The sequence below is a fragment of the Erpetoichthys calabaricus genome, chromosome 4 (genome assembly GCF_900747795.2).
Source record: "Erpetoichthys calabaricus chromosome 4, fErpCal1.3, whole genome shotgun sequence".
In the NCBI taxonomy this organism is placed as follows: Eukaryota; Metazoa; Chordata; class Cladistia; order Polypteriformes; family Polypteridae; genus Erpetoichthys; species Erpetoichthys calabaricus.
The window spans coordinates 154,274,827-154,283,451 of NC_041397.2; the positions used below are offsets into that span (position 1 = coordinate 154,274,827).

The 8,625-nt window shown below is 43.9% G+C and overlaps 1 pseudogene; it reads right to left on the minus strand.

Annotated features, from left to right (window-relative positions):
* The window catches only part of LOC114651154 (uncharacterized), a 34,436-nt pseudogene extending 26,140 nt beyond the window's left edge, over nt 1–8,296 (minus strand).
* Between the last annotated feature and the right edge of the window lie 329 nt (nt 8,297–8,625).

Sequence of the window (8,625 nt, forward strand, 5' to 3'; positions counted from 1 at the left end):
CCTTGGCATCAAAATTCCTCCTAACCTATTAACAGCTGTGTTCAGTGTTCTTCCAGATGAACTTGAAGTGGAGAAGGACAAGCAAACGGTGATTGCATTCACTACACTTTTGGCACGCAGACTTATTCTGTTAAATTGGAAGAGTCCTAACTCTCCTCTGATAAGTCAGTGGGAAACTGATGTTTTATATTATTTGAAATTGGAAAAAATCAAATTCTCAGTTAGAGGATCTGTACAAAATTTTTTTCAAAACCTGGCAGGATCTAATCACTATTATTTTAGAATAAGAGAAATAACTATTACCACATTTAATTCCCTTCTCCATCTCTTATTTACCTATATATTAATTTCTCCCTTTCTTCTATTTAATGTTGCCTTATTAAAAAGCCCTAAGCAATTCTCCTTTGGCTTAGCTCTCCTTCTCAGGGGTGGGGTTTGATTTGTCTTCTATTTTGTTTGGTTATAAATTGATCTATTTGTATGGAATGATTACAATAAAAATTAATAAATAAAATATAAAAAAAAAAAAATATATGGTCCTCCCATGTCCCAGAATATATGACAATTTCATCGAGGTAGGCAGCACTATGGGCTTGTTTTGGATGAAGCACTCTGTCCATCATAGTTTGAAAGTCTCTGGTGCCCTGTGCAAACCAAATGGAAGGACCCTATACGGCCAATCAATCGGGGTACTGAACGTGGTCGTTTCCTTTTCGGATTCAGTTAAAGGAATTTGCCAATACCCTTTTGTGATGTCACGAGTGATCAAATACGGAGCCTTCCCAAGTCACTTAAGCAGTTTGTCCACCTGCAGCATGGAAGAGATATCGAAACAAGAGTCTTGATTTAACCGACGGAAGTCATTACAAAAGTACCAAATTTCTTCTGATTTCTGGATCAGTATGATAAGGCTGGACCAACTTTCCTCTATAATACCAAGATCTAGCATGAGTCTGATCTCAAGCTCAACTTCTGCATATTTGGCTTCCAGCAGGCAATAGGGGTTTTCTCTGATGACAGTCCCCGGTTTTGTAGCAATGTTGTGCTCAATCAGGTAGGTTCTTCCGGGTCACTCATTAACCATTTCCAGGATGGACAAAATAGTTTCTTCAAGCTCTTGTCATTGTTGGGAAGTCAAATCTGAACCGAAAGTAAGGTTATTGGAGGTGAAGAAGGAGCGAGGTTGAGCAGAGTAAGTATCTGGGTTCCTTTCCATGATTAATTCGCTAAGCAGGATGTCTGTTTGGTTGTTTAACCAAATAGTCGATCAAGCCCTTCCTCTGCTTAATTTCATATGGGCCCTGCCATGAGCCAATAATTTGGAGTGAGAAATGGGGCAGAACTCATGGAAAGTCAAGCCCTGGAGTGGGCACGTTCAATATTATCCATTAGGATTGGCCTAATTTTGCAAAATCTATTGCATAATTGCGTGAGATATTCCAGAATATTAGTGGAAGAGACTGCTTTCACTTCCCAACCTTCTTTTATCCGAATATATCCAAAATACTATTGGGTTGTCACCCATATAATATTTCAAAGGGTGAGAAGCCCATGGAGTCTTGTGGGGCCTCTCAGTAGCAAACAATACAAGGGGAATTAACTATCGCCAGTTTCTTTTGTGCTCACTAACCAACTTGCAAAACATCTGTTTGAGTTTCAAATTAAACCACTCTACTAAACCATCAGTTTCTGGATGATGTACTGAGGTTTTAAAATGCTTAATATTGAGTAATTCAGCTACCTCCTTGAAAGTTTCCTATGTAAATGGTGTCACTTGATCTGTTAGGACTTCCTTTGGGATGCCTACTTGCACGGAGACCTTGACAAGTTCCTGTGTAATAGTTTTAGTGTTTGTCACTCTTAATGGGATGGCTTTGGGATGTCAGGTACCGTAGTTAACTTTGAGTAAGATATGTTAATGGCCTCTAGCTGAGGTTTCAAGTGGACCAACAATATCTACCCCAAGTCGCTCAAAATGAATATCAGTGAGAGGTTACAGGAACAAGAGGAGTGTTATTCTTTGGAGGAATTGGTCACAATTGACATTCTGGACACAAGACACAAAAGCAACAGAATTGGGGTTTAATCCTCTTAAAAGTCTTCTCGGTACCTAAAGAGGTGGGCATGAGCTAATTCACAGACTTTTCTCCAGAACGTCTAAGGAATTGGCAACAATGGCCGTACCTCACCCTCATGCTATGGTACCCAATAGAGCAAATCATTTTATAAGACAAAGTGGGGTCCCTGTGGCATGGATTAATTCATGCATTGCCCATCAATCAGAGCAACCATATTCAAAGCACATTTCAGTGAATCATCATTCCACTGGTCACTTTTGAAGGAGGCCTGCATTTGTTTAAACTTAAAATATAAGGTTGAAACGGTATAGGTGGCAAACTCCATTTCAATGGTTTCATCAGAGTGCGATGGTATTACATTACTCTCATCCCACTAAGTTGCCATGTGACCCTGTTCAGCTGCTAGCTGTGTGTGGGAACAGCTTGTGATGGGTCTTCACCCTCAAGTAGAAGGCCCAGTGCTTTATTAGAGGTGAAGTAAATACTTCCCCTTTTAATCTCTGACCAATCTTGCCCAAGAATTACCAGATAGGGAGTGGTGCGCATGGCAGTCACCCTGATCTTTTGTGGAAGACCATTATATGTAATAATGTATTGGGCAGGACTATACCATCAGGTTTCCCAGTGAATACAGGTTAAACTGGTCATCCCGGATTCCCATTGTCGCAAAAGTGTGTATCATTTGGCATTAATAGAAATGTTGCTGCCAGAATCAATGAGTGTGGAAATTTTGTGCCCATTCACCACTAATACCTCATTCTGTGGTAGAGACAGAGGATTAGCAAATAACTGTAGTTCTCTCCTCTCACCCAACTGTAGCCCACATTCTCACCAAAAGGGGGACAGCGCCATGCGTTTGTAATGGGTTAGATGGACTTGGGGATGCGTTATGTGCTTCTCCTTCCAGCGCACCACTGGTTACTTATCATGATGGGTGGGCTCACAAGTGGCAATACATCCCTAACGAGTCTTGTGTCAATCAGCTAACCTTTCTGAGTGCTCGAATTGTAAGGTGACTCAGTGACACTATCAGGGACTCCGTGATCTTATACTCTTATATTCCGACCAGCCAGGCGATGTAATCAGGAAGGGTGTGCACCAGTAAGACACAAGTGACCATCTCAGTGATCGCTTTGGCAGAGTTGACTTTTGTTTTCAACCATTGGCCCACTCTGCCCAATAAGTCATACACCTGCGAATGAGTTGGGCCGCTGTGGGTCAAATGCCTATTCATGGCACACCCTTTCCTGCTGACCGTGAATGATCCTGTAACGTAGCAGCACCTTGGTCTTTAGTTGGTTGTAATCACTGGCCATCTGTTTGGCGAGGTCATAATAGGCTTGCCGTGCCAGTCCCCACAAGAACAGTGCCAGTATATGTGCCCACTCTGAGCGGTACCAGTGATAAAGAGTAGAGCTTCGTCTGAAAATTAAGAGATTGGTCTCAATATTGTCATCAGGATAGAGTGGCAACAATGACTGGGATGTTCACATCTGGAGATCCTTCTGGAGATTAACATGCACTTGACCATGTACCTCCACCTCGGTGAGCTCCGTCCTTTGTTGTGTGTGTGTGTGTATATATATATATATATATATATATATATATATATATATATATATATATATATATATATATATGTGTATATGTGTATATATGAGGGGGGACCCAAAAATAACCGGAATTTTGTTGTTGTTAGGTTGGTACTTGTAGTATGTGGTTGGTCCGCTAGGGCGATCTAGTTACACTTCTCACAAGTCAGTCTGCCAAGTGCCATCAGTCTGGAAGGTTGTGCTTGTGTTCAGTGAATTTTTTTGTAAAAATAGGTCGCGCAACAGTGTGAGAAGGAAACGCCCTGATTTGTGGGAGTCGGGTGATTGGTTCTTTCATCATGACAACGCTCCATCTCACACTGCTCTCAGCATTCCCCAATTTTTGGCAAGAAACTGTATGACAACCCTGAACCACCCACCCTACTCACCGGATTTAGCTCCGTGTGATTTCTTTTTGTTCCCTCGGATGAAAAAGACTTGAAAGGAAGGCGTTTTGCTGACGTCGAAGAGGTAAAACAAGAAACGACCACAGCATTAATGGGCATTACTTTAGACGAATTTAAAAAATGTTTCGAACAATGGAACAAACGGTTAGATAAGTGTATTTCCGCCAATGGAGAGTACTTTGAAGGAGACTAATTGTAGTTTGTACAGAAAATTAAATTAAACACGTTTTAAAAATATATCCGGTTATTTTTGGGTCCCCCCTCGTATATGTATATATGTGTATATGTATATATATGTATACAGTGGTGTGAAAAACTATTTGCCCCCTTCCTGATTTCTTATTCTTTTGCATGTTTGTCACACAAAATGTTTCTGATCATCAAACACATTTAACCATTAGTCAAATATAACACAAGTAAACACAAAATGCAGTTTTTAAATGATGGTTTTTATTATTTAGGGAGAAAAAAAATCCAAACCTACATGGCCCTGTGTGCAAAAGTAATTGCCCCCTTGTTAAAAAATAACCTAACTGTGGTGTATCACACCTGAGTTCAATTTCCGTAGCCACCCCCAGGCCTGATTACTGCCACACCTGTTTCAATCAAGAAATCACTTAAATAGGAGCTGCCTGACACAGAGAAGTAGACCAAAAGCACCTCAAAAGCTAGACATCATGCCAAGATCCAAAGAAATTCAGGAACAAATGAGAACAGAAGTAATTGAGATCTATCAGTCTGGTAAAGGTTATAAAGCCATTTCTAAAGCTTTGGGACTCCAGCGAACCACAGTGAGAGCCATTATCCACAAATGGCAAAAACATGGAACAGTGGTGAACCTTCCCAGGAGTGGCCGGCCGACCAAAATTACCCCAAGAGCGCAGAGACGACTCATCCGAGAGGTCACAAAAGACCCCAGGACAACGTCTAAAGAACTGCAGGCCTCACTTGCCTCAATTAAGGTCAGTGTTCACGACTCCACCATAAGAAAGAGACTGGGCAAAAACGGCCTGCATGGCAGATTTCCAAGACGCAAACCACTGTTAAGCAAAAAGAACATTAGGGCTCATCTCAGTTTTGCTAAGAAACATCTCAATGATTGCCAAGACTTTTGGGAAAATACCTTGTGGACTGATGAGTCAAAAGTTGAACTTTTTGGAAGGCAAATGTCCCGTTACATCTGGCGTAAAAGGAACACAGCATTTCAGAAAAAGAACATCATACCAACAGTAAAATATGGTGGTGGTAGTGTGATGGTCTGGGGTTGTTTTGCTGCTTCAGGACCTGGAAGGCTTGCTGTGATAGATGGAACCATGAATTCTACTGTCTACCAAAAAATCCTGAAGGAGAATGTCCGGCCATCTGTTCGTCAACTCAAGCTGAAGCGATCTTGGGTGCTGCAACAGGACAATGACCCAAAACACACCAGCAAATCCACCTCTGAATGGCTGAAGAAAAACAAAATGAAGACTTTGGAGTGGCCTAGTCAAAGTCCTGACCTGAATCCAATTGAGATGCTATGGCATGACCTTAAAAAGGCGGTTCATGCTAGAAAACCCTCAAATAAAGCTGAATTACAACAATTTTGCAAAGATGAGTGGGCCAAAATTCCTCCAGAGCGCTGTAAAAGACTCATTGCAAGTTATCGCAAACGCTTGATTGCAGTTATTTTGCTGCTAAGGGTGGCCCAACCAGTTATTAGGTTCAGGGGGCAATTACTTTTTCACACAGGGCCATGTAGGTTTGGATTTTTTTTTCTCCCTAAATAATAAAAACCACCATTTACAAACTGCATTTTGTGTTTACTTGTGTTATATTTGACTAATGGTTAAATGTGTTTGATGATCAGAAACATTTTGTGTGACAAACATGCAAAAGAATAAGAAATCAGGAAGGGGGCAAATAGTTTTTCACACCACTGTACATATGTATATGTATATATATATATGTATATATATATGTATATGTGTATATATATATATATCCATCCATCCATTTTCCAACCCGCTGAATCCGAACACAGGGTCACGGGGGTCTGCTGGAGCCAATCCCAGCCAACACAGGGCACAAGGCAGGAAACAATCCCGGGCAGGGTGCCAACCCACCGCAGTATATATATATATATATATGTGTATATATATATGTATATATGTGTATATGTGTATATATATGTATATATGTGTATGTATATATATATGTGTATGTATATATATATGTGTATATATATGTATATGTATATATATATGCATATATATGTATATACTGTATATGTATGTATATATATGTATATACTGTATGTATACGTATATATATGTATATGTGTATATATATATATATATATATATATATATATATATATATATATGTATATGTATATGTGTATATATATATATGTATATGTGTATATATATATATATATATATATATATATGTATATGTGTATATATATATATATGTATATGTGTATATATATGTATATGCGTATATATATATATTTATATATATATATATGTATATGTGTATATATATATTTATATATATGTATATATATGTATATGTGTACATATATATATATGTATATATATGTATATGTGTGTGTATATATATATATATATATATATATATATATATATTGTGGGGAACAGCCCGGACACAGACAGGTAGACACGATGGTTTCACCCAACACACGTTTATTGTACATTATTATTTACACTAGTGAGCACAAACCCACAACACAATGCCTTCTCCAAGTCTCTGGTCCGCCTCTACTCCTCTTCACCAAGCTTTGTCCCGACTCTTGCCCCTGACTGGAGGGAGGCGGCCCCTTTTATACACCCTGAATGGACTCCAGGTGCATCCTAAGGGCTTCTGTAGCCGCACCCCTGTGTGGCGGAAGCTCTGTCGGTGTATCCAGAAGTCCTCCGGGTGTCTCCAATACTCTTCCCCCCAGCACTTCCGGGTGTGGCGGAAGTACTGAGGTCCAGGGCTCCCAAGGCATCAGGGCGCCCCCTGGCAGTGACCACAGGCCCCTACAGGGTTGAGCTTCCAAGCTCTGTACCCGTGGCCCCCACAGCAACCAGGGAGAACGCCCCCTCGTGTTCTGGAGGAGGCACAAGCCCTCCTCCAGTCCTCCTGGGCATCCTGGCCGGGCATGAACCCCCACCGGGTACCACAGTGCCCCATCGCCAGCAAAGACCCGTTGGTCCGAGCAACACACCCCGTTAGGGCGGTTCAACCCTGAAGTGGGTCCTACTCTCTGTCCAGGGTCCGTTCCGGCACCCTGGAACTGTCTTCTTCAGCACCCTCTCCAAGGTCTCCGCACCCCGCTGTTCAGCGCTGCTTGTGCCCTCGCAGCCTCTGCCGGTTGTGGGGCTGCCCTATCGCCAGCGAAGTGTCGTCCTGCCAGACGGTCCGTCCGATGAGGGTCAGCTTCCCATGAAGCAGGTCCTACTGCTCGTCCCGGGCCCAATCCTGCAACACACAGAAACACGGGGGCAGAGCCACTGCCTGGACACCCTTCCCTGGCATCCCTCTGTGCCACGCACTGGCAGCGCTCCCCCCTTTGACGAGGACCCCGGAACTTGCCTGTTTGGAACCCCCTCCACAAGTTGCGTGTCCCTCCAGCTAACGATACTGATGGGACCGTCTGCATTTCTCTCCTTTCCACTGGCTTTGGGGAGTGGCCCTTCTCTGGACGTGCGCACCCAGCTGCACGTCCCTTCCTGTTGGAGGAAGTGGCATTCACCCCTCGGTCCCTCCTTTCCCTCTTGGACGCCCTGACGGTTTGAGTCTGCACATGACAAACGCGCAGCCCCATTCCCGTCTGCGTCCATGCATAGCGACGGGAGACTGCCGTGGGCTCGGGGCGTCGGGCGCTAGGACCCAGGGCACTCATCAGCCCCTGTCCGCTCTGCCCTCTCGCTGTTGCTCCCCTTACCTCGCGAGCAGCCTGCACCGCCGCAACCGCTGCTGGAGACCCACCGACATGGTTCCGATCACGAATGTCACGGGCCCCATCGGTGGGATCTGCCCTTTTCTTTACAGGGTTGGTCTCACTCACCTTCACCGCACGTCCATCCGGCTGAAGACTCCAGCGCCGCACCGATCCGCCCACTGTCGCAGCGTCATCACGGACGCAGCCACCTTCACCTCCAGCTCCTTCAATCCTCTCCGGAGGACGTGCACCACCTGAAACAACGACTCCGCGGGCAGGAGGCATTCCTCCAACTCTTACAGAGCCGCTATCAAGCACAGAGTGTCAGTTGGCGCTTGCCTTACCTTTTCGTCAGGCAAATCCGCCGGCTGCTCTCTGTGGGGCCTTCCCACAGGCCCCGTCGGGTCCTTACTCGGCCCGGGATGAACATTCCTTGGGCCTTCCTCCATCCAATCATCCGCGGACACGCAAGACACACCGCCCAATCCCGAGCCTGTCTCTGGGAGTGACTTCCGGTCCGTGGCCATTTTGGCTCTGTTTCTCTGTCTCCTGGTGCGGCAACGTGCCTTCCTGGAACCTATCCGGAAGTCCTCCGGGTGTCCCCAATACTCTTC